The sequence below is a fragment of the Staurois parvus genome, unplaced genomic scaffold (assembly GCF_062004578.1).
Source record: "Staurois parvus isolate SC_StPar_1 unplaced genomic scaffold, SC_StPar_1.0 ptg000387l, whole genome shotgun sequence".
NCBI classification, from domain to species: Eukaryota; Metazoa; Chordata; class Amphibia; order Anura; family Ranidae; genus Staurois; species Staurois parvus.
This window is the reverse complement of record NW_028318183.1, coordinates 2,852,363-2,880,339: the sequence shown is the minus strand read 5'-3', so window position 1 is coordinate 2,880,339 and position 27,977 is coordinate 2,852,363. Positions and strand designations below refer to the sequence as shown.

Genomic DNA, 27,977 nt, shown 5'->3' with positions numbered 1-27,977 from the left:
CTAGCTTCCTCTCCTCACACATAGATCTTGTGTGAGGAGAGGAATCTTCTAACAGTGAGTTTCCATTCTGTACACATCACAGTGCACAAACACAGTCACAGTGCCACTATTACAGTGCCCATCATCCATGTATCTGTTGCCCATGAGTGCACCTGTCACCCATCAGTGCCCATAAGTGTACCTGCTGCCCATAAGTGTACCTGTCGCCCATCAGTGCCCATCAGTGTACCTGTCGCCCATCAGTGTACTTGACACCCATCAGAGCACTTGTCACCCATCAGTGCACTTGTCACCCATCAGTGCCCCTGTTACCCATCAGTGCACCTGTCACCCATCAGTGTACCTGTCGCCAATCAGTGCCCATCAGCAATGCTCCTGTCTCCCATCAGTGCCTATCAGCAGTGTACCTGTCGCTTATCAATGCCCGTCAGCAATGCACCTGTCACCCGTCAGTGCCCATCAGCAGTGCACCTGTTGCCCATCAGTGCCCATCAGCAGTGCACCTGTCACACATCAGTGCACATCAGCAGTGCACCTGTCGCACATCATCCATCAGTGCCACCATCAGCAGAGTACCCATCAAACAGCCACCATCTGCAGTGTACCGATCACGCATCCACCATCAGCAGAGTATCGTCACACAGCCACCATCACCAGGGTACCTGTACTACAGCCACCCTCAGCAGTCTCACAACAATAAAGCAAAAGCAGGCCACCAAAAATGACACGAATTACTGATGTCATTAGCATATCTCCGACTCACTTGTATAAGTGTGGATACATAAACCCAAAGAACAACATACTAAGCAATATGATAGTGTGACAAGGACACCCCTATCTGAAAAAGAAGGTTTCTAGATGATCCACGCGGAGTAACATGAATTCAAAGGAATTTTAACAATACTTTATTTGATCACATAGATCATAGGGAGGTTAAACATGAGCACGGTGTACATATGAAAAAAATAAAATCATGTTAAAAAACACTTAGCGTCTTCAATTTAGGGTCATCTTAGCCAACAGAGCACCATATAAGGCAGAGTTGTGTAATGATGAAATAGTTATCCTGGGTTTCCGTAGGTTTCCTGCTTTATATTTGAGTGAACCATGTATTCAGTGGGTGTGTTCCCAATATATGTCAGGGACCTCCTGGAATGTAAAAGCTGGAACACAAAAATACATAGTATATGTATAGAAATATGGAAACCAAATCACATCCAAAATTTACTCAGCAGTCTACCTGTCCCACAGCCAGCCATGTAAAAAAAATGTATACTAGTGAGGAAACATTCAAAATTCTAAGTATGACGGTTGAGAACAGCTGAGAGCTCTCACTGTCCGATTCTGATTCATTGTATGAACCCATCGAACGTAGTGGATTAGCGACTGAATCAGAGGAAGAAAGGGTCCCTCCTAAAAGGATATGGTGCTCTGAAAACCAAGCATCCACCAGTAGCTTCATTCAACCCAATGGTCAATCGGCAAACACCAATGGCGCTAGACCCATGGATGAAAGGCCCAGTACCAACAATGGAATATCTCATCAAACCCCAAGAATCAGGGCCCAAACATACCTCCCAGATGCTCTTGCCAACCAAATATGGCTGCCCTCCAACTCAGGATCAGCATGCATTCCCCCTTTCATTACACAGCCAGGTGTTCAGAGCAACACAGAAAATATTTGCCTGACAGTTTGCTTCATTTTATTGTGGACCAGACAAATCTTTTTGCCCAACAATTCATTCCCCGTTTTCAATATCTCTGCTGATCATTTGCCTGCTGCCTCAACCAACCATGCCACTGCCTTCTACCTTAACTGAACCTGGCCTGTTTATTGACTATGCCTCTGCCTGCCCTCTGCATTGTCTATCCACCATGTTTCTGCCTTCCACCTGAACTGACCCTGGCCTGTTCATTGACTATGCTTTTGCCTGCTGTCTGGATTATCAACCACGTTTATGCCTTCTTCCTGAACTGACCTTGGCCTGTTAATCGACCATATTTTTTGCCTGCCGCTTGGATTGATCTATTGCCCTGCTACTGTAGTAGTGGGATTCAAGATAACACAGGGGTCTCACATATGAGAGGGGCTTCAGAGTAGAGTTCTGAGTAGAGAAAGACTGTTTGTCTAGGGGCTTCAAAGAGATTGGGTGGGACGAAGCTTCTACTCCTGACTGAGGCCCTAAGCCTGATGTTCCTGCCTGCTGCCTAGACCAATACTTTGGCTGCGCTGACCATATCTTTGCCTGCTGCCTGTAATGACCCAGGAAATTTTATGGACCATGTTCCTGCCTGCTGCCTTAACCAATACTTTGGCTGTGCTGACCATATCTCTGCCTACTTTCTGTACTGGCCCAGGACTTTTAATGGACCTCGTTGCTGCCTGCTGCCTGGATGTCAGCCTGCTGCTGTACTAACCTGGACCAATGTTCTCCTCAAACCGCAGGTTATCTTTTGTTTACATTGTTTCCTATACAGTGTTTGTTGATTTTTGTGTTACACTTGTTGAAATGTTGGGTACATATTCTGTTCAGACATTGAAAAGGTCTTACACACGTGGTATCCCCATAATCAGGAGGAGTAGTAGAATGTATTTTTGGGTGTAATTCTTGGTATTTCCATGCTGCTAGTTAGAAATATCTTATAGATTGACAACTTTGTGTTAAAAAAATACATTTTCATTTTCTTTCCACATTTCCGAAAACTTGTGGAAAAAAATAAAATGTTCAAAAGACTCATTATGCCTTTATTTTGGGTCATTTTGTGGGTATTTCCACTTTCCTGGTGCTCAAGGGCCTTCAAAAATGTGATAGGTTGTAAAGAAATTAAATGTGTAATTTTTGCCCCTAGAAGGCCTAAAGGTGCTACTTGGATGTTGAGTCTCGGTATGTGGCCAGGCTGTGGATAATTCTCACACACATGGTATCCCCATACTTAGGAGGAGTAGCAGAATGTATTTTGGGGTGTCATTTTTGGTATGTATGTGCTATGTGTTGGAAATATCTTATAAATGGACATCATTGTATAAAAAAAAAGTTTTAATTTTCTTTCCACATTTTACAAAAACTTGTGGAAAACATGACACATTCAAAAGACTCATTATGCCTCATAGAATATATACGTTGGGGTGTTTGCTTCTCAAAATGGGTAATTCCATTGTCCTGGTGCTCCAGGACCTTCAAAAGGACACCTGACAGTGTTCCTTGCATGTTGGGCCTCTCTATGTGGCTAGGCTGTGAAAAAGTCTCACACATGTGGTGTGCCCATACTCAGGAGGAGTAGCAGAATGTGTTTTTGGGGTGTAGTTGCAAGTATGCATATGCTGTGTGAGAGAAATAACCTGTTACTATGACAATTTTTTAGAATTGTGAGAAAAAATTACAGCTTCAAAAAACTCACTATGCCTCTTACTAAATACCTTGGACTGTCTACTTTCCAAAAAGGGGTCATTTGGGGAGTATTTGTACTGTCCTGGCTTGTTAGTGTCTCAAGAAATGAGATAGACCCTCAGTACATCACATATGATCAGCTGTGATCAATTTTCAATGATTGGTACCATAGCTTGTAGACTCTATAACTTTCACACAGACCAAATAATATAGACAGATCTAGGTTATTGTAAGCAAAGAAATGTAGCAGTATAAATTTTGGACAACATTTTTGAAGAAAAATTCCTGTTTTGCAAAATTTTACAACAGAAATGAGGAAAAATGCATTTTCTTTTAAAATGTTGGGTCTTTTTTCATTTATAGCGCCAAAAAATAAAAAACACAGTGCTGATTAAATACCAACAAAAGAAAGCTCTATTTGTGTGACAAAAGGACAAAAATGTCATATGGGTACAGCATTGCATGACTGAGTAATTGTCAGTCAAAGTATGACAGTGCTGAAAGCTGAAAACTGGTCTGTGCAGGAAATGGGTATAAGTGCCCAGTAGGCAAGTGGTTAAAAAGGAATTCTGCCCCCTTCCCCCCCAAAAAAAAAAATTAAAAGTCAACAGCTATAAATACTGTAGCTGCTGACTTTTAATATTAGGCACTTACTTGTCTAGGCATCCAGCGGTATCCTCACCCGAGCTGATTCTTCAGTCAGCTATCAGGTGCTGGAGTTGCCATCTTGACTAATGCAAACTGGCACTGCCACCTTGACTAAGGGAAACCGGCAGTGAAGCCGCGGTGAACTGGGCTGAAGTGGGAATGGGTACATGTCAAAACCAGGTACCCACTCCCCCCCAAAAGGTGCCAAATGTGGCAGTGGAGGCGGGGAGGAGGCAGACAAGTGGAGCTTACCCTTTTAGGTGGAACTTCGCTTTAATCTGTGTAGTCAGCTTTAACCTTCAACCTAACCCTATCCCTAAAAGAAATTTGCCCTTTAACCTGAACACCAAACCTCCTTGTAACTCCAGGTCAAACTCTCTTTTTAACATTTACCCCTACACTCCACTCCCATAACGCTAACCCTCACACTAACCTTCCCTGTGCCCCTAAAACTATGGGGGAGATTTACTAACTGGTGCAGCTGTACATGGAAGCCAACCAGCTTCTAACTTCAGCTTGTTCAAATAAGCTTTGACAATAAAACCTGGAAGCTGATTGGTTTCTATGTAGAGTTGCACCAGATTTTGCACTCTCCAGTTTTAGTAAATAACCCCACATCTCCCTTTAACCTCACACTAAACATTCTGTATGTAAACTTAAAGTAGAATTCTGGGTTGATCCTAATGAATTCTGAAAAAAACATCTGCCCCCTCTTCTATGAATTATGCTTGCTAAACTTTGTAAGAAAGATGTGCAATGCTTACCTTTTTTCATGTCACTTCGGTCTGGACACATGATCTTACATGTCAGTGAGCGCCAGCTATAGAGGAGAGGAGAGAATGCTTGGCAACAGCTGGTAATGTCTGAAGCAGTGACCTTACACATAAGCGTCAATGGCCCATATGTTGTTGGTGCTCACTCCTCTCCCCTGCAGCCCGCACTGGCTGAGAACAGGGAACACGGTCATATGACCAGAGCAGAGTGGACTGAAAGTAGGTACGTTTTTACATGTTTCTTACACAGGATAGTAAGCAATGGTGTTAGGAAGGGAAAGGAGCATTTTTAAGATTAGTTAGGGTTAACCCAGAATTCTACATTAACCCTTTGTTTACAAACTCACCTCTTCTGTGATGGGACCCTATGCTTCAAAAGACAAACCATTCCTGCCAGGAAGATCTCTCTGCTGAAATGCTTTAGAGGTGTGAGACGACATTTAGTGAGCTCTTGGCACTGACACAAAAATGAATGTTGTTTTGGTAGGTCTTTAAATTAACTGGTGGAGCTGGAAATATGGGAGCTGCCATATCTGATTTCAAACTCCACTGCCTTCATACTGATATTCTTCACTACCTGGTAAACCATTGACCTGAAACAAGTACTATAACAACAATTCAGTTATTTATTAATTAAAAAATAATAGATTATATTTATTATGCAGGTAGTGTAAGTGTCTTAATATGACTGTTTAAATCTTGTAATCCCTTGCAAAGCAGCACTAAGATTGGCAGAGGGAAGGGCAGCACTAGGAGCCAATCATGTTTTATACATGAACATGTGCTGAAAAGAAACACAATGACAGGAGGAGGGGAAAGGGTAAGTAGAGGGTTGAGCAGCTGCTCCTCCTTCCATGCCCATTCACCCGCAGGGGGCAGGAGGGGAGACCAAGCTGTGTTGCCTAACAGCGACAGGGAAACATTTGCACACCAGCTTTGCTGTGATGGCTAGCAAAACTATGCAAATCTCGACAGGATGAACAGAAATACAATTCATTTGACAGGTAAACCAGGCCAGTGTACATATATGTACATCACGTGTGTACGTAGCTGTTTGCCTGGGGTTTAGCTTTAGGGATTCTCACTATGTTCACTTACAATTTTTTGTTTTGTTGGCTGTATATGACATGGCATGCAAGGGGCTAAATCTAGCCAGAAAATGTATTCCCAACCATTGGCTCAGACTGAAGCATAGTCCCCTTCGCTTTTTCTATTATACTGATGTAAATACAGTCATCGCTATTGCAGCTTGGTATCTGTTCCCATGATAGGCAGGATAGCAGAAGTGCTGGCAGGTAGTCATGTGCCTAGGGGAATAGTTGTCAATGACTTGTACATGAAGAGAGAAACATTTGTTTGTTGATCGGATCATTACACAAAAAGCAACCGTCATCTAATGACTAGGGCTAACTTTTTTATTTCATTGCAATCCTGAGCATACACATTTGACAGTATATTATTGCTGCTCTGGACAAAGAGTATTTTCTGTTTTTATTATAATGTGTTACCAACAACTTGAATCTCAATCTTACAGCAATGACAGTGAGTTGATATCTCCAGTATAGAAAGGAGCAATATGTATAATTAACTCTACTTAGCCTGACCTATTTCATTCAGAATAAATTACTCATTTCAAGGATAATGGATTTGATCCAGGAGCACAGCATGAGTGTAATGCCAGCTAGATCACGTTAAGGGAACAGCATGATCTTTTTAACAAAGGTCACCAAATCTAGTGGCAAGGACAATTCTGTAGAACTTCCACATTTTCTTTCTATTAGATTGTACAGTCATAAAACCTCCATTCAGAATCTCATAAAAGAATTGTCTATGTGGCTACCAATGAAGATATAATTAAATATTTAATTGAGGAAATTTGATTGTAGGTAACCTATTATGCAGCTTGAATGTCTATGAATGTTTTAGTAAACTAATCTTGTACATATTCAGTAATATATAGGATCTTACTTTGCATTTAAGGAGAACACTTAAAGTGGACCCAAACTAAAAGAGTGAAGATTCATTAAGTTATAGGGAACATTTAGGATTGTTATTCTGCTTTAGCTGTACCCTGAAATGTGTCCTTTGGCTGGAATTTCTACAGACACAGTTCACTTACTGCTATATGAAGTTGTATAGTCACTCTTGTGCCCAAAGCTCCATATACAGTATATCCACTTCAAGTCCAGACACTTTCACCCTCTACCAGTACAGACCATTTTTCAGTTTTTAGCACTGTCATACTTTGAATGGCAATTACTCAGTCATGCAAAACTTTAAAATTAAAATTGTATCATTATTTTGAAACAGATAGTGCTCTTTTGGTGATATTTATTCACCACCAGGTTTTTCATGTTTTGCTAAATAAATGAAAAAAATACCAAAGATGTTGAAAAAACACATTTTTCTTAATTTCTGTTTTAAAAGTTTGCAAATAAATACTCTTTCTTCATAAATTTAGGCCAAAATGCAGTTCTGCTACATTTCTTTGGTAAAAACCCAAATCGGTGTAAATTATTTAGTTTGTGTGAAAGTTAAAGAGTCTACAAACTATTGTATATATATTAGAAATAGATCAATCCTGAGGTATTGATTACCTATCTAATTTCTTAAGGCCCTAAAATGCCAAGACAGTACAAAAACCCCCAAATGACCCCTTTTTGGAAAGTAGACAGTCCATGGTATTCAATAAGAGACATAGTGAGTTTTTGTCACATTTGTTTTGAAAATGAAGAAACTAAATAAAATGTTTTTTTTTCACAAAGTTGTAATTTAACAAGTTATTTATCACACACAGCATGGGTTTACATTCTGCTACGCCTCCTGAGTATGGGGATACCATATGTGTGAAACTTTTTCATAGCCCAGATGCATAGAGGGGCCCAAAATCCAAAGACAACCTTCGGGATTTCTAGTGGCATAAATTACGCATTTAATTTCCTGAATACCTATCAAAATTTTTGGAGGCCCTGGAGCACCAGGACAGTGGAAACACCCACAAAATGACTACATTTTGGAGAGTAAACGTTCCAAGGTATTTTTAAGAGGCATGATGAGTCTTTCGAAGACTTCATTTTTCTGCCAAAAGTTTTTAGAAAATGAGGAAAGAAAATTATTTTTTTTAACATGCTATCAATTTATTAAGATATTTGGTACATGCAGCATGAGCATACTTAGAATTACAAACCAAAACACATTCTGCTACTCCTTCTGAGTATGGGAAAACCACATGTGTGAGACTTTTTTAGTGCCTGGACCTGGTGCCTGGAGTGGAGTTATGTAAAAAACATTGTATCTTGTGTATCACACAAATCAAACGATTGTATCAAAAGCCATGCAAACCTAGCCTACTGAAACATGACTGCCCCCGGGAATGTTATATTCATTGGCCAGGAAGCACAGGAGGGTGAAGAAAGGATGAACAAAAGACTGCTTGTGGTTCCTCGAGTGCAGTTGTCAGCAGGGGATAGTTGGGACTGATGTCAGATCGGTCAGTTCAGGTCACAGGCAGATACATAGTAAACAAACAGGAAAAAGGATTGGTCAGGCAACATGCAGAAACATGGGCAATAAACAGGCCATAATTGATACAGGTAGCAGGCAGAGGCAACTTACACTGTTGTGACAGTGATCAGGAACACCGTACCTGGTGTGGTGGTGATCAGGGACACTGAGCAGGTGTGGTGATGATCGCGAACACCATAACTGGTGTGGCGTTGATCACAGACACTGTAACTGGTGTGGTGGTGATCAGGGACAACATGACTGGTGTGGCAGTGATTAGGGACAATATGACTGCTGTGGTAGTAGTCAGGGACATTATAACTGGTATGGCAGTGATCTGGAACATAATGACTGGTGTGGCAGTGATCGGGGACAAAATGACTGGTGTGGCAGTGATCAGGGACACTGTAACTGGTGTGGCAGTGATCAGGAACAATATGACTGGTGTGGCGATGATCAGGGACAATATGACTGGTGTGGCAGTGATCACTGACATTGTGAGTGGTGTGGCGGTGATTAGCAACACTGTGAGTGGGTGGAGGTGATTAGGGAGAATATGAGTGTTGTGTCAGTGATCACTGACATTGTGAGTGGGTGGCGGTGATTAGGGAGAATATGAGTGGTGTGGCAGTGATCATGGAAACTGTAACTGGTGTGGTGGTGATCACGGACACCGTAACTGGTGTGGCGGTATTCTGGGACATTGTACCTGGTAGGTGGTGATCAGGGACACTGTAAATAGTGTGGCAGGGATTAGGGACACTGTGAGTGGGTGAAGATGATAAGGGACATTGAATGGTGACAGCAATCGAGGAATACTGTGATAGTTCTGATTGGTCACATGGTACAGGGCTGCTGTGATTGGTTCTCTACCATATGATCTCTGTGACCACGGAAAAGTAAACAATGATGCCAGGAAATTACATATGGTTTACTACTGTCTTGCTTGGCTAGAACAATCACATGGTACCAGGGCTGCTCTCAGCAGCCTGGTACAATGATCAGTGTCCTCAGGGAGAACGCACAAGGGATGCGGAGGGACTTGTAGTCTTAGGAGATTTCAGGTGCGATTTGGTATTGATACTGCTGTACTGCTTAGTGTTTTCCTTGCTAGAGGCTCTGACTAAGCAAAACCCTGCCTCTATCAAGATGGTCACCTGCACACAGAGACACAGTGCTGAACAAGGCATTGTAAGTCAAAAATTGGGAAAGATCATTTGCAGGGAGACAAGAGATTTAGGAGTAGCTGTAACCCAGCTCCTTCCAGTTACAGGCAGGAACAGACTGATGTGTTTGTGTGAATAGTGGGGATACAAGAACTATAGGGGATAACAGAGTGGCATTGCGGTGAAGGGGGTCTCAGATATACCCAGATTACAATATTAGTCATGTAGCCTCCGTTCTAATTTTTGGCAAAAATTCATATCACCTTCTTTTATTGTAGAAGGATATACTGAACATATGAGCTAAATTGCTGGCAAATAGGTGGCTTAGCTGCTGCAGCAGAGCTTGGTGTTAGATGTTTTTAATAACGCCTCTGGAAGTAGGATATGAGTTTCCTATGGTATATTATAACTGAGTCTGTAGGCATTATCATCTATACATTAACAGGGTTCAGAAGATGAAAACATCCAGGGCCATATACTACTTCTTCTAGGGAGAATGATTTTGCTCATTTTGGATGTAAATCTTTGAAAAATGGTGAGATGAAATTGAATGACATGATCCCTGCATTAGAACTTTGACCACCATATAAAGGTAAGAGCTCACCAATTTATTTTTACTTTTATGGCATCAAAAAGATTGTATGGACATTCAATTAGAATGGAAAGCTTCATAACAAGAAAGATTTTTTCATACCACAATGAAAACGCTATTATGTTGTAAAGAGTGAGAATGACACAAATAGTGTTTCACATGTGCCATAATGCATATTCTATAACCAATGCCAGGAGATTAGTCTGTATAAAAAGAGGACTCTAATATATTTGGTTATGTGTGATGGTATAACAGTATTGCTGTTGTGCGGAAAGCTTTAAACAGGGGCGGACTGACAACTCGTGGGGCCCCTGGGCAAAAGGGGATCATGGGGCCCCTGTGTCCTTGCCCAAACTCGAAAAAGGTACCAGGGGTATCTCATGGGGCCCCCTACTGACCCCGTGCCCTCGGGCAGTGCCCGAGTTTCCAAATGGTCAGTCCGCCCCTGGCTTTAAACGTTAAATTACATACAATAAATCTAAATATACAGTATATACACATGGATCTAATACATATCCATTTTGTAGGCTTTGTCCACTGCAGCCAACGCTTTTAGCATCACATAATCTTTCAGCCATGTAATCACATTTCTAAGACTACAATAAGACACTAACCTCACCTCTAGGTTGTTTATTTATTTTCTTTATTACTTTAAACGTGTATTCCTCAACATTAATATGATAGCTATGTAAGTATATTTATAAAAAAAACTCAAAGGCACAAAGTAAAGACAGATCGGTTATTAGGAAAGATGACAAGTGTATCTTTTTGTGTCTGTTACTTACTGCAGTAGTTTTTATTAATTTGGAACTACTGTAAATATTGGGATAGCAGTTGCCTACCTATAAAATGAACAAGACAGTGTATAACATGCTATAAGAAGGGCCCTGGTATATTACTGAAAATATGCCCTCCAGAGGATTTACCCCCCTTCTTGACCAGGCCATTTTTTTGCGATACAGTGCTTCGTTACTTTAACTGAGAATTGCACGGTCATGCAATGCTGTACATAAATGAAATTTATGTCCGTTTTTTCCTACAAATAGGGCTTTTTTCGGTGGCATGTAATCACCTCTGCGTTTAATTTTTTTTTGTGCTATAAACAAAAAAAAAACAATATGTTTGACTTTTTGCTGTAAAACACATCTAATAAAAAAATTTAAAAATAAAATTTCATCATAAATTTAGGCCACAATGTGTTCTGTCTGTCTTTGCTAAAAAAAAATCCCAATACGTGTAAATTAATTGGTTTACATGAAAGTTATAGCATTTACAAATGGCGGTATATATACTGGCATTTTTATTTTAATTTTTGTTACTAGTAATGGTGGCGATCTGCGACTTATAGCGGGACTGCGAGGCTGTGGGGTTCTAACATCCCCAGTGACACTAATACAGTGATCAGTACTAATAAAAAGCACTGACAGTGTACTATTGACACTGGGCAGGAAGGGGTTAACTTTTGGGCGATCAAAGGGTTAACTGTGTGATGTGTGTGTTTTGCTATTTGTGCTGTGTGCTGTTTTTGCTAGGGAGGCATGCTGTTTTGTATCTCTCTGCACAGTAGAGAGATACAAAACAGCATATCCATGCTGACAGGGGAGAGACCTGTGTTGTTTACACACAGGTCTCTCCCTTGTCAGCTTTATATGGCGATCGCCAAGTGCCGGCCGGGAATCGCTATCCGGGACTCGCTGATTGACATCCCCTACCCGGAAATGCAAATCATGTATATATACGTGATTTTTTGCAGTCCTGACACCCTGTAACAGTACTTCTACTATAGGGCGGAGGGCAAGCAGTTAAGAAGAACTTTTTATATTTTAACTGGAACATCGAATGAAGATTTATAGTTTTATTTAATTGATAGATAATAGATGTAGTCTAAAATCACCAGATTTTTGGCCTCTATTTTTGTTTAATACAGGCACTAGTCTGCAATCTGTTTATATATTATGTGTGATACTGCATATATGGTAGATCTACTGGGTTGTTAATTCAGCAAAACTTTGTTTCAGTTGTCAAGGTTTTTATTGCTGTTTTAGTGTACCTGTCCCAGACACCAGTTCCCCTTATATCTTGACTTGGCGTCTCAGGGCCTGAAAGCGAGGCAGGTACCTCTTGTGGAGAATACTGAGAGCAAATAAAACCAAACGTAAGATCTAACTCTTCTCCATTCTGTCTAAAATTCCAAAATGTTTTATCAGGAGTTGTGCTTTAAGCTTCACGCACACGGAGCATTTTGATAATGATGGTAACATTAGCTGTGTAAAGTCACATGAAAAAGTTGAGTTTTTCAGCTTTTTTTTAGCATTTTTGCATTAGCGTTTAGCAGCATTTTGCTGTGATTAGTGGTGTTTTTCTGCGTTTGCATTTTTTAGCATTTTTTTGGGTCCAAAAAAAGTCCAAAAATGCCGGTTTGCAGTGTTTTACCACATTTTACCATGTTTTTCTGTGTTTTTCAGTGTTAGAGCATTTTTACAGCTAAAAAAACTCCTCTAGAAACCCACTAGCCCTGGGTTTTTTTCCCAGCCAAAAAACGTCCCTGCCAAAAAATGTTGATTACAGTCTATGTGTGCATGAACATATAGGATAATATGCCGGGGGGTTTACTGGCTGTAGAAAAAAACGTCAAAAGCCAAAAACAGCCGCTGTAAAATAGTCAAGTGTGCATGACGACTTAAAGTGGGCTCCTACTTTACCTGTTCAGGGCACATTATCAGGGGTGCTGGATTGCAGTCATCAAACAGTTCTTACTTCTTCCTGCACAGAGGGGGGTCTATGCCTTGTCTAACTTCAGCACTTCTATACTAGAAACTTGACAGTTTAAAAGCCTTCCTATTGGGCCCCCCTCCTATCTCAGGCCATATAGCAGCTACATGGACTGCTATGGCTATTGTTACGCCACCAGTTCTTCCACTATGTAAAAATAGAAGCAGGGCAATAATTCCAATAATTCTGGAGACTAATGTTATTGCTTAGGTCTGATATTCTGCATTGGCATAAGGAAGGGCATTATTGTACACATGCAAGTGCACCAAATATTTAAAGCCACATAAAACTTTAACCACTTGCCCTCCTGAGGATTTACACTTTAATGACCAGGCTCTTTTTGCTACTCGGCGCTGCACTAATTCAACTAATAATTGTGCGGTCATGCAATGCTGCTTACAAACAAAATTGACGTCCTTTTTTTCACACAAATAGAGCTTTCTTTGATGGTATTTGATCACCTGTGCGCTTTTTATTTTTCACGCTATAAACACAAAAAATTTTGAAGAAAAACGATATTTTTTACTTTCAGCTATAAAAAATATATAGTAAACTCAAAGTTAATTATAAATTTAGGCCAAAATGTATTCTGCTACATGTTTTTGGTAAAAAAAAATCCCAATAAGTGTATATTGATTGCTTTGTGTTAATTTTTTAACTCCCACTAACCTCCAAGCCTGGGACATTGTCTACTCCCACTGCTGCAGAGGCATTTGCTAATTCCACTGGCCACAGTCCAGCCCCTCTAAAGTGTGAAGGACAGTAAACTAGCCCGTTGTTTAGAAAGTTTGGAGGCCCCTGATTTAAAAATGGGGGGGGGCGTAAATATTTGTAAAATAAACAATTTGGCTCTTATACTGAAAGGTTTGCAGACCCCTGCTCTAACTCATCAAGTTATCTGTGCAGGGGCGGACTGACAAATCATGGGGCCCTAAGGCAATAGGGGATCGTGGGGCCCCTGTGTCCTTGCCCAAACTCAAAAAAGCCTATGAAAAAGGTACCAGGGGCATCTCATGGGGCCCCAACTGACCCCGGGCCCTCGGGCAGTGCCCGTTTCCAAATGGTCAGTCCGCCCCTGGCTGATGAACACTAATCATGTTCTTCATCTGTGTAGTTCCTAGGTTTAAATAGAAAGTCTCTTTCTGCATCCCCTTTACACACTGTACCCCCCCCCCCCGCAGCCATTTACCTAGTTTCACAGGAAGACCCCCTGTATAGTCTCGTGGCATGAAAATCGCATGCCAATTCGTATCCAGTGTGACCGGGGACTTAATCAAGTGATACCCAGCTCCCTTATCAGCCTAAGCTCCTAGAGCTACCATGGCAACAGCAAAAGTACTGAGGCTTAAATAAAACAGGTGGGATGGAGTTTTACAATAACCTTCCAAAATAGATTAATACCTTCAAACCTGAAAAACAAAAAAAGACTGTACCAATTTTCCAGCTTCCTTCCCTAGTTTGCACAATGAACTGACAGACGGTTTGATACTTTAGATGAATTCCACATTAGATCTATCTCTGCATAGTAAGGTGGACACAGAGGGTAAAGAGCGAAGCTCACATTAATGTGCTTCTGCTTTAACTAAACAGGCTTCTCAGATGTCGATGAAGTGTGGATGTAAGATTCAAGATCACCGATGTCTTTTGAGCTATTTAAATAAAAAAAAAAGGATCCCAATTTAGAACCAACAACTGAGCTCTCAGCTAATAGCACAATTATAAACCTAAATATAACCTCTGGGGTCATTTATTTTTCTATTAGACTTGTGACTTTTTGAGCTCTAAACAGTTCCAAGTGATCTTGTATTGTGAAATAATAGAAAAGAGAATTCTAAAAAAAGGCAGGCGCCTTCATCTAATCTCTGCTTCTAATGGGAGAATAAGACTTTTGGTTTTGATTTTATCCTTTGAATATATCTTTTCATGCAACTCTGACCTGTTCTAACTTAAGATGTATCTTTGGAATATATAACATAAATAAGAGTCTTCGCATAAATCGGTATTCAATGTCTTAGGCCCCTTTCACATGTTAGATTTCAGCTTTTAGCTGCAGTTAGAGGAACTTATTTATTGCAGCTAAATGCAGACAATGCATTCCTATGGCCCCATTCACACGCTGCGTTTAGCAACGGTTTTGTTGCTTGCGGTTATGTGCGGATATAAAAAATTAATTTGACTGCGTCCAGGGCTGATTTATCGCGGCTATCTGTACATAACTGCAGGTAATCACAGTGCACTATTTCACCTGCAGATAGCAGCGGCAAAAAAGCAAGAAAATCAACAGGAAGCACATCAGAATCACAAGGGATACCTGGGAATGACACAGGAAGTTGAAGGGAGGATAGAAGCAGAGAGGAGCAATGGCGGCCCATGATATCTCTCATGAGGCCATTATAGCATTGGTGCATGACCGACCAGAGATATGGGATCCTGAATGCCCAGGATACTATGACAGAGTCATGAAGAGGCTGAAATGGGAGGAAGTATGCCGATTTCTGACTCCAAACTGGGAAAATATTTTGGCAAGTGAACAGGAGAACTGCTTGATGAATCGATTGATGTGTGAGGTGCATATACATGGGATCATTTGCCCAAAGCAACCATACCTGAAAAATAGCAAATGCATTTTCCTATGGTAATTGTTTGCTATGGTGTCATTTGGCTGTTTTAAAAGTCAGCAGCTACAGTTTTTTGTAGCTGCTGGCTTTTATTTTTCAGTTTAACCGTAACTCCGCTTTAATATTTTCCAATGGAATGCATTGCAGGAAAGGAGATTTCTACAAGATGGAGGTCCCTGCGTGACCGCTACAAGAAGGAACTCCATGAAGAGAAGTCTGCAGAGAGAAGTGAAGCACCTTCATCACGCCGTCAGCCTAACTCCTGTGCAGAGGCCTTGTAATTTTTGAGGCGCACCACAAAGATGCGACCATAAGTCTATGTAATATTTTTTGCATCCAAGAAACTGTCTAATTTTAACTACCTTATTATTTGCTCTGTCTATGGATAATATTGCCTGCTGCTATCATCTGCAACACTTACTATTTCTGCATAGTATTCATACTATCACTTCTTATCCTGGAGGCATCTGACCTCTTTTTTAAATGTTCCATCAGCTATTGCTGGAGGCCAATCCTGTGGTTTACGCTATACCTGATTATAATTAAAAAAAAATGTAAACACTGAAAAAACTATATGGTTTGTAGAGAAATTATTCATGATTCTTGATCCTCAAAGTTGTATGCTATTATGTTTTCCTAGAACCGTCTCAAGCTTACCTGCAATAGTACGGCGTGCAACTATTTCATAAGACAATGGAATGGAAGGTGAAGCAAACCAAGATACAAATGCAGAGACAGTTTCTCCTGATGAAAATTGCCCACCTACTCAAGCACCTGTGGTATGTTTCTTTCAAAAATGTCACAATTGTCATGTCACAATCACTCTGTTGTTGACACCTTCAAAAATGGCAGCTGGTGTTGGTGCAGTGACATATTTGTAGAAAAGCATAATCTGAATTCTCATTAAACTTACAGGAAAATATAGAGAAGAGTCCAGTCAAGTTCCACCACCCGCTGAACACGCCGTCCTCATCATGGGTTTCCTATTGAGGAATATTTTAATTGACTACTTGAAGAATTGAAAAAACAATCGCAAGCTTTTGCCTCACAAGTTGATGATGAATTCTTAAATATCTCAGACCCTGATGTGATGTTTTGCAGAATGTTACTGTCTGTAATCAGAGAGGTCCCTCCTGATAAGCGTACTGAAGTTAAATGGGATTTATATGCATATATTATGTTCATAGTTTCCACTTGCAAAGAGCTACGCCCATTTCCTAGATTTCAGCCCTGGGCATTGGGTTTTAATACACCTAATGGCTCTAAATCACTGCCCGGCCATCATTGTTACAACACTACACCTGCCATGAGCTATCCTTACTCAGGACCCTTACCGATGTAAACACTTTTCCAATGTAAACAGGGTTTTCAAAGAATGCATGAACAGCCAAAACCAACCTCATCTTTATCCCCCCAATCTGATTCACCCACAGATGTTGGCAGGGAACCTAGCCATTCTTCCATACATTCCCTTACCCAGTTTATAAACACTTGTAGTTTTTTATTGCTTCTAATTTGTTATTTATATGCCTGTTTTATTTCTATATTGTGGTTAATATAACTGATAACTTTGCTGTAAGCAACTAATCCAACTTCCTGCTGATTGTCTTTATTGTATCCCCTCTAAAGACAGGTATTCATCATGGCATAGTCAAACTGCTTCAAAAATTGTATACAAGACAGGTGGATGAAGCTTACCTTTTAGTTACACAAAGCCCAAGTTTTTACTGTGCGCTGTTACAACCTTCTAGCTGCCGGTCTTCTAACAACCAATTATGCCATCAGTTGATAGGGAGGATGTCGGTCACCTGCACAGCATCCTTGTTTGGCCCTCCTCTACCCCTCTCTGTCAGCACTGGGGTCACATTAGCTGTGTGAGGGGGAGAAACTGAGGGAGAAGAGAAACATCGGATTACTAGTCAGTATCTGTGTGCAATTGTATTTGCTTTAGAAGAGTAAACCCCTTTTAATGTTAGATGTCCTACATGTGTGGGTGTTGCTGCATTAAAGCTAGTAGAATAGATTTTTACATTTTAGAATGGGGTGCCCTGAGACTGTCCAGAATGCCTCAAGATTGTTCATAACTTTAATGGCTGCCTTGACTGAAAAAAGGATGAGAAACAATGTGTTATAGCACAAGATGTCAGAATCAATAGTCAAACCTTTAAAGTAGGAAAACACTTTTTAAAGGCCAACTCCAGCAAAAAAAATTTTTTATTTAGGGTTCTATGGAGAGGGTAACTCAAGTTTCTATTGTTCTTAGTTCACTTCCTGTCTTAATGACAACATGTAAGAAATCTACACAAGTGTGTAGGAGCCTCGAGGTCTCAAAGACACTACATGAAAAATAAACCAACACATTTTCTAACTCCTCAATGAGCCCCCACCCCCTCAAATAAACAATCTGCTTTTGTTCCTGTCTCCAACAGAGAGAAATCCTTTAATTTCCTGTCACTGGGACAGGAAGTGGAGGTAAACTTTCCCAGAGGGACAGCAGGAAAACCCTGGCAGTGATGTTTTCTAGAATGTGTAAATTCAACATTTCATATTCCTGATATGTGCCTGCTGTACCATGTACGTGTATGAAAAAGTATCCTGTTCTCTTTGTACTACTTCGTTTGTGTGAAATCCCTGGTGTTCCTGCCAGTCCTTCTGCTTACCTAATAATAGAAATTGACCACACTAAGCAGGAGAACACACCATGGTCAATTCTCTACCTATGCTGGGAACTCAGGCTGCTCTCTTCCAATGGTCAGATGTGTCCTGACACCTCCCCCTGCACAGTCTTTCACTGAGAAGATCAGTGTGCTGTTGTGTCTACTCACCAGCTCTTATGCAGCTGAGAACAGAGGAAATATGACCATTTTTTAAAAAGGGGGAAAAAGGTATTTATAATGCTTTTATATTTATACACAAATGTTTAGCCTTTCATTTCTAATTTAAACTTAATGAGTTATTTTACAAGAAGAGGGTTTACATATACTTTAAATAAGCAGGGCTATTTATATAGTTTCCTGTACGTTCCAAATGTGTATTGAAGGCCAACCTAGGCCACCACAAATTCACACTTTTTGAATAGGCACTAGTGGGGTGAGTTACATTTTCTAATATTTCTTAAGGACATAAGTGGAAATATATGTCTTTGTTCCCTTCTTCTCCATGCAGTAGGAGTAGAGCAGCTCTTGCTGCTTTGTTCTCGACTTCTTCCATCCACTCCTCTTTTCTCTCATTCTTCCTTGCAAGAGCGAGATAACTTTACTTCAACTTCAGAAAACCCAAGCCAGTGGAGCAAAGGCCATGATCATATGGTGCGATATATCTGCTACAGTCATAAAGAAAGTATACCTTAGTTTTAAAATTCATGAATAATAACCACATCAATCAAAAGACTCCATTTCAACATGAAATTTTAGCAGTTGGATGTAGGTCTATTGTAAACAAAGTTTCCTATTGGTTTGAAGGCAGTTGAGCTTCTTTTGGGTCCTGGTAAAGCTTTAGCAGATTCAGTTCTTTTGTATGTTTATAAGGACCATTAAACAGGAGCAGGCAATAGAAATTTGACCTAACAGACCATGCAAATATAGAGGCTTAGGGCAGCTTGGTGTGACTGTTGTAGGAGCCGGGTCTCTAGACGCTCTAGTGAGACTTGTTAACTTTGCCTTTAAACTTCTGTTCAATTGCCTGGTAAATTGCTAATCAGTCAATCACATGGCAGCAACTCAATGCATTTAGGCGTCTAGATGCAGAGAAAATTTATGACTGCATACCTGCATAGTACCTGCTCAGGTACAACCTCCAATCCTCCAGGTGTTCAGGTTGGGCTATAGTTCGCTCAGATACCAAGCACTTCCACATAAAGTAGGTGAGAGGACCTACCTATTATCTCCCAAAATATCTTTGTTTTCCCAGGATACTCTGCTGCAAAGTACAAAAGGTGATAGTTATCTTACAATAAGTTATGTCCTGCCCAGGGATAATCTTAACTCCTTGGCGCCAAGCGTACTCAAATATGTGGCCTCTCAGTGGCTGGCCCGAGGGGCCATATATTTGCATACACAATGTAGCCAAAACATGTGCTGCGAGTGCATGTCCTGTGTGCTCCTGGCACATTTACCAGTGCCTCATGGAAGGATCCCAATCTCTACTTGTGGTTAGGAGCTTTCCAATAATGTGACTGCCGTGACAGCCAATCACGGTGGTCACAAGACACTAAACCCCGCCCTGCCTCCTGGCTTCACAAACCCCTTGAAGGACGGGGAGGTGCCAGCGCCAAGGGGTTAAAATTCAAGTTTTGGCAAGGTATAGATGTACTTTAAATTGTTTATTTAAAGTGTAGGTTCACCTTTTTGGAAAAAAATTAAAAAGGTGAACTAACACAGAACATCCTCTCCTCACCGCCGGCCTCTACTGTACTTATGTCCGTGGGTGATGAGGGGTGGGAAGAATGTATGGTGTTAGTTCACCTTTAATTTTTTTCAGAAAAGGTCAACTGAAACTTGGGGAAGAGAAGGTTTAGAATTGCTGTTGAGATTTTATTACTGTGAGTGTTCTCAGTGGGGAGATTCACCCTCACAATGGGGTTAAATTACTAAAGGCGGTAGACTGTTCACTTTAGAAGGGAATTTTCCTCAGAATGTGAATGAGGTGAAGCTCTGCTGACTTCCATTATCAAGACGTGTGCATGTCCTTGTGTATGATTGGGCATTTCCTGCAAAGTAAATTGGAATTTCTTCAAGGGGGCATTATTCCTCATATATGAAAGCAATTGTCAATATACAGAAACAATTACTGACTGCAATAGATTCCTGATAGATATAATTCATTAATTGAAACTGTCCTTATATGAATACATGTATGATCAACACAAAAGATCTTCATCTGGTGTTCAGGAAGACTACCAGTTTTTGACAAGCTTCACACCTGTGTACAGAAAACCCACTGACATATTGTATACAGGAAACCCACTGACAGATGCAAATATCTCCATAGCTCCAGTTTTTACCCCCAACAGAGTAAACAGGCCATCATACACAGCCAGACCATCAGATACTACCGAATGTGCTCAGACCCAGAAGGCAAAGATGAACATTTCAGAATGCTAGTAGACTCCGTCCATAACCACTTGACAGATTTACCCCCCTCCATGACCAGGTCATTTTGTGCGTTAAAAAACAAAACGAAACCAGCGCTCAAATCTTCATGCAGACTAAAGGAAATTCTGAATGCCAAACGTTGAGGTGCAGCCCTACAGAAATCGGGAAATCTAGGTAACAGTGAACAAAAACAAACAAGGGCGGACTCCATCGTGCATTAACATGGTACACCACGTATTTATTAAAAAATTGTAGATAAATACTCACAAACCAAAAAGGGATAAAAACAGAACAGGTGATCCATAAGGACAGTCCAATGGATTCAACACCTTGTAAGGTATAAGCTAACACGTTTCGGGAGACGAACCCCCTTCCTCAGACCTACATTTTGGCACCTGAGCATTGGCATCTGCTGTGTCCAATCACAGCGGAAGCGGTGCTCTGGCAGCAGGCGCACCCCCACAATGGCGAAAATGCAAAATTCACATTTATGTACATGATTTTGCACAGAAAGTAGCAGTAATTCTGCTATAGGGTGGATGGAAAGTGGATAAGGAGGGTTACAAGGACAAAACCATCAACACTGGCATAAACACAGCCTTTAACACCTGAAGATAAAATCTACTTTAATACAAAGAAAAGGGGCTGAATACAAATAGGTGCCACACTTTTCAGGTATTTATTTGTAAAAAATGTTGAAAACCATTAGTAAACCTAATCTGAAATATGCAGTTCAGTTTTGGGCACCAATTCACAAAATGAACATTGGGGAACTGGAGAAAGTACAGAGAAGGGCTACTAAACTGATAAGAGGCATGGAGGAGATCAGCTATGAGGAAAGATTAGAGGAACTGAATTTATTATCTCTTGAGAAGAGGAGATTGAGGGGAATATGATCAACATGTATAAATACATCAGTGGTTCATATAGTGAACTCGATGTAGAGCTATTCACCCTGAGGTCATCACAGAGGACAAGGGAGCACTCTTTACATCTGGAGGAAAAGAAATGTAATCTCCAAACATGAAAAGGTTTCTTGACAGTGAGAGCTGTGAAAATGTGGAATAGACTCCCTCAAGAGCTGGTTCTGGCCAGCTCAGTGGATTGCTTTAAAAAAGGCCTGGATTCTTTCTTAGATACACAGAATATAACTGGATACTAACATTTATAGGTAAAGTTGATCCAGGGATTATCTGGTTGCCTCTTGGGGGATAAGGAAGGAATTGTTTTCCCTGCAGGAGCAAATTGGACCATGCTTTGCTGGGGTTTTCGCCTTCCTTTGGATCAACTGTTGGTATAGGATTATAACTTTTTTTTTTTTTTAATAGTTGAACTGGATGGACTTTTGTCTTTTTTCAGACAGACTATGTAACTATGTAACTATGAAGTCACAAGTAATGTAAGCTAACCATGGAATAAAAAACATAGCAAACTATGCAACCAAATCATTCCATTCCAAGAGTGTCACACACACACAAAAGGTACTTTTAATATCACAGGGTCATACAGCTACACCTCCAGTAATGTTGTGTACCTCATCCAATGCAAAAAATGTAACAAAAGATCTTACGTTGGCGAAACATGACAGAAGTTGTGAACAAGGATGAATTTGCACAGACTCACGATCAAGTAAAGAAGATGAGTTCTGCACACCTGTGAGACATAATTTTTCACAAATGGACCACACTATGGAAGATCTCAATGTCTTAGTTATTAAAGGGAAAACTTTGAACTAAGAATTATATTTCTGTTTGACACAAAAGATAAACGTCTAAACTACTTGGGGTTTTTTTACTCATCCAACATTTTTATTAACCCCTCTTTGACTGGGACTCCCCCCCATCCCCCCACCCTCACTCTATAGCACTCTCTCCATCTTATCTCACTATCTTAGTTTTATTACCATTGCTATGTACATTTGTCTGTGTGTTTTCCCTCAGAGATTCTTTTTTTTAACATTTTGTTAAAGCTTTGTGTATTATTACTGCTTGTACCTTGAAGAAGGGGACATACCCCGAAAGCCTGTCCTAAAAAATTGTTAGTGCAAATATAAAAAGTATCATGAACAGTACTCACAATTGTGGAAACATTTATTTATTATTTATTTTACATTTTAAAATCTTATTGTCCTTACAATTTAGCAGCTGGTGCAACCACTGACCACAGGCTTTGGCCAGAAAACGGCTATAGATCAGAAACAGTGACCAAGAAATCCACCATGTAGTAGAACCTAACAAATATGCAGTAAATGCAGTCTATATGATAACAAATACAGTTACAATAATGGAATTTATTTTACATTTATGATGAATTGAAATAGCATTTTCATTCTTTAGAAAACTGCCTTGCGCTAAGGGAATGTCATTAAAAAAATAATTAAATAGGATCCATTTTAAAAGCGGGGTAAATAAAAGTTTATTTTTCCAAGGGTTTGAGATAATGGGATTCTAGTAATTAAAATACTCTGTTGCTGCTTCGCTGGTTCCATTCGCCTGTCCTAATGTTTATTATGTGATGTTGATAATGAATTTGCACATTGTAAATGCCATTAAAAAGAGGAAATTAATTTTTTACAACTGTTCCTTCTTGTTTTCCTTGCACCTAAATACTCATATTAATTTTGACATTTTATAGATAAGATTTTAATACAGGCACTTTGTATTAATTAGTTTACAGCTGTAAATTAGATGTAATCTTCATGTTAATAATGCCAAATAGTGGTGAGGACATTGATGGTATTTCTGTACACATGTCATGGGAAAATGTTCAATAACATAGCAAGGTCCTGATCCAGTGATCCTGAGAACGCTTTGAACTAAAGAATGGCTCTTTCAGTTTAAATTTTCCCAGTTTCAGCGCTGAATCAAAAGCCATGGATTTGATGTACTGTGGATATTGCAAGTAAGCACATCCCTTGACGCCCATATTTTCTCTGAGGGTTTTCTTTGGTCTTTTTATGGCCATCCTTCCTGAATCCCTAATACGTTTAAGGCAGATATTAAGGGTTATGTTTAGTGTTTGAAGGTAGGTTAAGATCATTCTGATAGCACAGAGACATTTGCTTAGAGTTACATATATAAGTAATTATACTTACCTTGAAATGCTGCCTCTTCAGTGCTCACAGGCCACTGCAGGTATTCAGCTGGTCAAATGGACTGTTTCCCCAAGGTTGGAGAACCCAGAGCATCTGGCAGGAGTGGGGGGGGGGGGAGTATTTCCTACACTTGGATGTGTGGCATACATGTGGCTGGGGTTGAGGCAAAAGACATCAGTTATGGTACAAACAGTGAAGCATGAGTTCCTCAGTGGATACACAGCAAAAAATCCATAACAATAACAGTCCTTGATAGGTACATCACGGATTAATTTCCATTGGCTCCATAACACTCAGTGCAGGATCTCAGGAGACTGAAGAGATCTCTGGAGTAACAAACAGACAGCAGAGGGCATGATCTAAGTGTTTTAAACATATATTTAATGAATAAAAAGACAACTGATGGTTGAGACAAACCATTTAACACTGACAAGGGTGCTTACAATCATCAACTTTTATGTATTTATGTAAAACCTTTATCCCAAAAGGAAAAAAACAGTTTTTTGTCACTGCTTAAAAGTGTGAGCTGGAGTTTGGCTTCAATTTGTCAGTGTATCTAAAATCTGCTAGTGCATCTAACGCTCTCTTCCGCCCAGATTAACAATGCTGTTGCCCAAAGGTGTCTGTATTGCTCTTTCATCCAGAGTGAAGGCACTCTAATACAGGAGGTGTGTTACTGGTTAGATTACCAGGTGAAAACAGAGGGGAAAAAGCCTAAAAGAAGAAAATTTATGCAGCCAACACATCATAATGATTGGTAAACTGCAATATACAGTCATGGCCGAAATTGTTGGCACCCTTGATATTTCTCCAGGAAATCATGTATTTCTCACGAAACGTATTGCATTAACACATGTTTTGCTATACACATGTTTATTCCCTTTGTGTGTATTGGGACAAAACAAAAAAAGGGAGGAAAGAAAGCAAATTCGACATAATGTCACACAAACCTCCAAAAATGGGCTGGACAAAAGTATTGGCACCCTTTCACAACTGCGGATAAATAAGAATGTTACAAGCATGTGATGCTCCTGTAAACTCACCTGGGGCAAGTAACAGGTGTGGGCAATATAGAAATCACACCTGAAAGCAGATAAAAAGGAGAGACGTTCACTTAACCTTTGCATTGTGTGTCTGTCTGTGCCACACTAAGCATGGACAACAGAAAGAGGAGACGAGAACTGTCTGAGGACCTGAGAACCAAAATTGTGGCAAAATATCAACAATCTCAAGGTTACAAGTCCATCTCCAGAGAACTAGATTTGCCTTTGTCCACAGTGCGCAACATTATCAAGAAGTTTGCAACCCATGGCACTGTAGCTAATCTCCCTGGTCGTGGACGGATGAGGAAAATTGATGAAAGATTGCAACGCAGAATAGTCCGGATGGTGGATAAGCAGCCCCAAACATGTTCCAAAGACATTCAAGCTGTCCTGCAGGCTCAGGGAGCATCAGTGTCAGCGCGAACTATCCGTCGACATTTAAATGAAATGAAACGCTATGGCAGGAGACCCAGGAGGACCCCACTGCTGACACAGAGACATAAAAAAGCAAGACTACAGTTTGCCAAAATGTACTTGAGTAAGCCAAAAGCCTTCTGGGAAAACGTCTTGTGGACAGATGAGACCAAGATAGAGCTTTTCGGTAAAGCACATCATTCTACTGTTTACCGAAAACGGAATGAGGCCTACAAAGAACAAAACACAGTACCTACGGTAAAATATGGTGGAGGTTCAATGATGTTTTGGGGTTGTTTTGCTGCCTCTGGCACTGGGTGCCTTGACTGTGTGCAAGGCATCATGAAATCTGAGGATTACCAAAGGATTTTGGGTCGCACTGTAGGGCCCAGTGTCAGAAAGCTGGGTTTGCGTCCAAGATCCTGGGTCTTCCAGCAGGACAATGACCCCAAACATACGTCAAAAAGCACTCAGAAATGGATGGCAAAGAAGCGCTGGAGAGTTCTGAAGTGGCCAGCAATGAGCCCAGATCTAAATCCCATTGAACACCTGTGGAGAGATCTTAAAATTGCTGTTGGGAAAAGGTGTCCTTCCAATAAGAGAGACCTGGAGCTGTTTGCAAAGGAAGAGTGGTCCAAAATTCCGGGTGAGAGGTGTCAGAAGCTTATTGATGGTTATAGGAAGCGACTGATTTCAGTTATGTTTTCCAAAGGGTGTGCAACCAAATATTAAGTTAAGGGTGCCAATACTTTTGTCCAGCCCATTTTTGGGGTTTTGTGTGACATTATGTCATATTTGCTTTTCTGCCTCTGTTTTATATTTGTTCCAATACATACAAAGGGAATAAACATGTGTATAGCAAAACATGTGTTAATGCAATACCTTTTTTGTGTGAAATACTTGATTTTCAGGAAAAATATCAAGGGTGCCAACAATTTCGGCCATGACTGTATAACATTTTTGGTTTTGAGTTTAATACAGCTTTAAGTGTTAGAGATGAACTGAGCCACCTTTAGACCGGGATTGGACAGCGGTATTTGCCATAGTGTGCAATCATGCACAACATACTTGCACATTATAGGAAATTCACCTCTTGCGCTGGCCATACATTGTATACATTTTTTTGATTCCTTTAGGAAATGCTAAATGGGTGGCCCTGTCGACTGACTCCCACTGGAAACAATTTGAATGAAAAATTAAAGAAGTCAGGCAGAAAGTTGGCGGCTGAAAATTTTCTGCATCGAATCAGATGCAGCCGCTGCCAAAATACTAAATCCACAGCTGGAGATTTGTCCATCTGCACTATATAGTGTGGATAAAGGAATCTGTTATCTTATCTTCTTTTAGTCTGTGGGGTGGTGCTGCGTGGTGCAGGCAGTAAATACACAAAGTTTGGATGCGGTAAACCTGAAACTTCTATTGAATAGAATGCCAATGTTACAAACACCCTGGCCAGAAAGCGTTGTGAGGGAAATAACAGTTCAATGCAGAGACCGATGTGGCTAAGGACAAATACCGACAGTGTCTGTTTCAGAGGGTAAAGTGTGGCCTGGCCAGTCCAATCCCAAGAGGGGAGGTGACAGGGGATAGCAAATCCCTGAAGAAGCCACGTGACTCATTGCGTAACGCGTAGGACGGAAGCTTGTGACGTCTTTTCTGGTGCATGCAGGAGCCGCCATCTGTGCTCACCCTGTTTTTCCCTTAAATGCTTGCAGTAGGTTCTGTGAACCTTGTATCTATGTGAGTGGCATTTTGTTTAATAATTTGTTATGGTAATAAAGCCTTACTACACTATGAGGAGTTCCTTGTTCCTTATCTTTTGAGCACCTATCCATCGGAGTAAAGGATTGTTCCTGAGAGTGCCTGAAGAGACCTGTTGAAGTCATTGGTGCATTACTTTAAATATTGGAAGAAAGAGACTGTTATATCACTTTTGGACTGCTTTTTGCACTTTATTAAGTGTTATCTATCATTCTCCATTTACCTGTTTTTGTATACTGCTTATCTTTTTTTTTTATTTAAACAAGCGCTTTTTGTGAATATCCAGCCCAGTTGAACATTTACTTGATTCATCACATATTCATTCCACTGGGGGGCTGGTTGCTCAGCATTTTATACTGTTTTTGTTGATTTTTATACTTTGTGCTTTAGGTCAGCCGGGTGTTTATTACAGCTCACCCAGGTGCTTACTGCCATTGTGATTGTGTTTTATTTCTGATATACGTTTCACATATTTCACTGTTTTTGTTGTTTTTTACACTTTATTCTTCAGCTCAGCCAGTTGTTTATTATAGGCTGGCCAGGTGTTTATTGCTACTTGATTTTGGTTTATTTTTGATATATGTTTCAGATATCATTTGGATTTAGTGGCTCAGCCAGTTTATGTCTTTTTATTTACTATTGACTTTGTTTCACAGATTTATTCTATTACACATTGGGTTTGATACTCAGGACAGTGTTTATTTTTATTTGTGTATTTTATTAAATCCCTAGCATGTCCCTTCTCATCTGGAGCCTTTCACTACCACTAGTTACATTTTCTAACAAGTAAGGTCTCCCTCCCTACACTAGCAACTCGCATAATGAGTGCCAAAACCCAGGTGCAGGAAACAGAGAAACAGTGTTTCCCTTGGATTTCCTCTCCAGGCTGTGGTACCATTTGGATTGAGCATTACCTTCAGTGGAGTAAACAGACTGTACCTGCCTACAAGTCATGTAATTATTTACACAAGGTGATCATCACCCATTCTCAAAGAAGAATAATGTTAATTTAGTTAATCTGTATTCATAGCTCAGACCCTCCGTGCTCCCTTATTCTGCTCCCATGCACTCTGCATTCTCTCTGCAACAATCTTTCCATGAAATGGTGCC

General features: G+C 40.4%; 1 long non-coding RNA gene and 1 pseudogene across 1 annotated transcript; one reads left to right on the top strand and one right to left on the bottom strand.

The window, feature by feature from the left end:
- Positions 1 to 882: 882 nt before the first annotated feature.
- LOC149455838 (uncharacterized) lies at positions 883 to 4,929 on the bottom strand. The gene is made up of 2 exons (XR_016314023.1): positions 4,802 to 4,929; positions 883 to 1,163 (listed from the first exon to the last, which is right to left on the bottom strand). It is a non-coding gene; the product is annotated as an uncharacterized LOC149455838 (long non-coding RNA).
- Positions 4,930 to 15,204: 10,275 nt separating this feature from the next.
- LOC149455837 (uncharacterized) lies at positions 15,205 to 16,959 on the top strand (annotated as a pseudogene).
- The last annotated feature ends 11,018 nt before the right edge of the window (positions 16,960 to 27,977 follow it).